General features: G+C 45.2%; 1 pseudogene across 1 annotated transcript; it reads right to left on the bottom strand.

Moving 5' to 3' along the window:
• Positions 1-2,357: 2,357 nt before the first annotated feature.
• LOC309548475 lies at positions 2,358-3,183 on the bottom strand (annotated as a pseudogene). Its single transcript has one exon. The product of its transcript is annotated as an uncharacterized misc_RNA (transcript).
• Positions 3,184-4,332: the final 1,149 nt, after the last annotated feature.

A 4,332-nucleotide genomic window follows, 5' to 3' on the forward strand; every position in this document is an offset into this window, starting at 1 on the left:
GCACACTGCGTAATGAAGGCCTCCATGCCAGAACTCCCAGGCGCACCCCCTTGCTGTCTCCAAAGAATAAGAAGAGTCAACTGCAGTATGCCAAAAGTCATGTGGACAAACCACAGAAGTTTTGGAATAGCGTTCTGTGGACTGATGAAACAAAATTAGAACTGTTTGGGCCCATGGATCAACGCTATGTTTGGAGGAGGAAGAACAAGGCCTATGAAGAAAAGAACACCTTGCCTACTGTGAAGCATGGCGGGGGGTCAATCATGCTTTGGGGCTGTTTTGCTTCTGCAGGTACAGGGAAGCTTCAGCGTGTGCAAGGTACAATGAATTCTCTTCAGTACCAGGAGATATTGGATGACAATGTGATGGAGTCCGTCACAAACCTGAGGCTTGGGAGACGTTGGACCTTTCAACAGGACAATGATCCCAAGCATACCTCCAAGTCCACTAGAGCATGGTTGCAGATTAAAGGCTGGAACATTTTGGAGTGGCCATCACAGTCATCAGACTTAAATCCGATTGAGAACCTCTGGTGGGACTTAAAGAAAGCAGTTGCAGTGCACAAGCCTAAGAATGTGACTGAACTGGACGCTTTTGCCCATGACGAATGGGCAAAGATACCCGTAGATCGCTGCAAGACACTTGTGTCAAGCTATGCTTCACGTTTAAAAGCTGTTATAACTGTAAAAGGATGTTGTACTAAGATTGAATGTCACTTGGGGGTTGAATAAAACTGATAACGATGTGAGCACAGAAAAAACATTTGTGGTTATTTCATTATAAATGTTGTTATATTTGTCTGACCTACACGTGTTATATTTGTCTGACCTACACGTGCCTCTTTGATTTAATTGTAAGCAGGATGACTGAATGATCAAAATCAATGTCAAACTGGCCAAAAAAATCAATTTCAGTGGGGGTTGAATAATTTTGAACACAACTGTAGATGCCATCATTTCTACAATCGACATTGTCCATCCTTTGATGTCGGTGTATGATCTTACTACTGGCAAATGTAAACAGGAAGTGGTAATGAGTTCCTCTTCCGGGTCTCGCATTAGTGTCAACCAGAAGTATTCCACATTAGAGGGTATATTTAGACAGTATAAGTGACGGCGTGGGCTTTGCTCCGGTCCCAGCGGATGCCTAATAAGGAGAAACGCATTGGGGGGAGCAGCCACGCCGTCACGCCATGAGGTCCGCACTGCAGACCGCCATGTTTTTGCATCTTGGAACCATTGTTTGTGTTTAGTTCCTCCTCTGCCATGTAACTGTGTTTTTATTTTTAATAAAGGTTTTTTTTAAGGATAATACACTATTGGCACCTTATTTTTTTTCCACCATGGGGGAGCTACACTAGAGAATATTATTACCGGCCACATTTGCGGGTTGGATAAGGTGTAGTGGAGGAATCCTAAGGTCCACTTATTGGAGCTGCCATTGGACACCTTCACCGGGGGCGCATCCATAATCAAGATTAGTTCATGTCTACCCTCTTCATACTTCTGGTAAGAAGTTTGCACTAACACTTGGGTGATCTTTCACTTTATTCACGTGTGGAAAGTGCTTGTTCACAATTAAGGCTCACATTGCAACGTTATCTGGTAAGGGGCTACTCCCTCTACTTCACATATAACGATACATTGATTCATTGATGACTGGATTGAAGATCTCCTGATTTATTGAAGTTCATTCTTTGGTTGTTTGGGGATCAGTGTGAATGATCCGAGGACTTTATTCATCCTATATGTGTTATGGATAACATGCCTTATTATATGTTTATTTGTACACCATTTTTTCTTTACACCTTTATTTAAAGGTTTTTCATATTGTGTGAGAATCACCAACAATTTGGATTATTTAGATGTGAATTTATTTGTATTTCTTATTCTTGTTGAGCGCACTACACTTTTTTCTATTTTCACTACCCCAAATAGACCCGTAAGTGATCTGGGGACAAGTACAGGTTGGAAGGGAAGAACCTTTCCAGAGGATAAGCCCAAACTCGATCTCATAGCCTGACCGAATAACTTCCTAATAATGTGTCCTATACCAGGGGGTTCCATGGATTCAGAAACCAGCAAAGACATCCCCCCAAATATGTGGCTTGCCTGACAGTGTCCTCTTGGAACCTCTGGTGGAGGCCCTGAATATATATTTTTTTTGATCAATTTACACTTTATTAATATACAAACTCTACAATAAAAGGTCTTTACAATACATCAATAGATACAGTGATAATGACTATTATTCAGCAAGGCAGACCAAATCTCCCTCTATGATTTTTTCCAAAGACAATCCCCACAGCCAAAACCCGCCTTGAGGAATTAGTGTCCTTTTGAGTCGTTATGGTTTATTTAAGTGGCCTGGGATGCAGCGGTTACCTCAATCAGTCTCTCTAGGCTTGTCTGGAGATGCTACAGCCAGCTGAAACGAACACATTGATGGTGCCAGGCCGGTAACTGAGATTTCTGAAGCACTCAACTGGCGCCAATAACAAGGGCTGAATGTAAGAGCGCCCCATGTACTTGACACCTACCCACTGGGCAATTGGAGCATTAGATGGCTGGACAGCAGGCACTGGTGGTTCACCCTCACTGGAGGTATTTGGAAACCTCAAATCAGAGATGGAAACTTCCAGCGAAGGAGTATTTTCTTCCAATTCAGAATTTATTTCAGAGGTGTGTGTGTGTGTTGGGGGGGGGGGGCAGATGCATTGATCATTACTTCTGAATCTTGCCGTTTGGACGTGGTAATATCAACTACCAACAGATCAGAAGTCTCCATGCCTTCCTTCTTATAAGGTGTGGACACTTTGCTATCATAGAAGATCCCCACAATGGTGTTGTTAAATTGGCTAAGTTGTTCCGAACCCAAGGACTGTTCAAGGAATAGACCATCAGGATTCAGTGGGGAGCGGCAGGCAGAGGAACCAGCATCTTCTACACCCAACCACAGTTTTCTTCCTCCACTTGCCATGGGTGTACTTTCCGTCACGGTCACAAAAAGTGGGGACCCTGTAAACTTGGGAGGCACTCTGCTGTCCCTCTGCTCTGGCTGTGATGGATAAGGAAAAGAACTTCCATGCACTGCAGCTACAAATCCTATGTCCATAATATCAGTCAGTGTTAGGTTAGAGTTGGACATAAGGCTTGCCCCACCGGTATCCCGACCAAAAGACATTGTGTGCAGATCACCTAGTACTGCTCTCTAGGAAAAAATAAATGCCAGAGGCCCTGAATTTTGATCCCTTGTTTTGCGACCCTGAAGGACGAAAAAAAATAAAAATTCTTATGACCGGAGGAGAATGGCCCACGTCTATGACGGGGCTCCTTGCCCTTGGTAGGCTGGGGAAGAAGAGTACTCTTCCCCCTCCTGTGAGGCCCTTAACGTTGTCATCCAATGAAGCTCCAAACAGCCAATCCCCTACAAGGGGGAGATCAGATAAGGCCTTCTTAGTCTGGTCCGCAGACCAGGATATCAACCACGCCGAAGGATAACTAATGATACAGACAGCCTAGAAATCAAAGGAGCTGCATCCAAAGAGGCATCACAGATAAACTGTAGTCCCTGTTCCAAATGATCAGCTAGCTCCACAAGACTGGGGGAAGCGGTTTCCCCTTCAGGTCCCGTCGTAAAAGTTTAGCGCACTCGGTCAGAGCTTGCGACAACAGGGCAATAGTAAATACCGGCCTAAGTTCCTAGAAGCTGGATATTTAAAGGCGGGGGGCTCCTCAACCAGAATGACGGTAGCTTTATTTAACCTGGAAACCAATGAGTCCACTACAGGTGGAACCATCCACCTTTAATGCAGTTAATCCTCATAAGGACACCGCAGCAAAAAGCACTTTGGAACCACTGCGTTTTGGACAACCCCACTGTTTTGTGACAATGTTGTCAAAGTAAGCGGAAAAGGGAACACCCTCTGGGCTTTGGAAGACCTGTAGGTGCCAAAAGGGACCGGCGCCTCCAATGCAACCTCCATTTTTAAAGTGTCACGCACTGACACAAACAGTGCATCCACCAGCGCCCCACTATCTGAGCACTCAGGGTGCGTGGATGCAGACCCAGTAGGTTTGCTATTTACTAAACTCACCTGGAAAAACATAACAATCAGGGGAGGCCACCAACTGCGATCCCAGAAAGGGGGACGCTGACCAAGGGCCCATGAATGGACCCTGCAAACAAAAAAACAAGGGGGTCACCCTCCATAGAGAGCATAAAAAGGAAAATAGCCCCTTAAAAGGGGGCCGCCTGCCGTGAAATGGATGCGCAGACCGGGTAGCAGGGTACCCTGATGGTCCCGAAGCGCTAAAAGGGGCAGATGCCCCA

This window comes from Pelophylax lessonae, assembly GCF_965119305.1.
Source record: "Pelophylax lessonae genome assembly, chromosome: 2".
Classification (NCBI taxonomy): domain Eukaryota; kingdom Metazoa; phylum Chordata; class Amphibia; order Anura; family Ranidae; genus Pelophylax; species Pelophylax lessonae.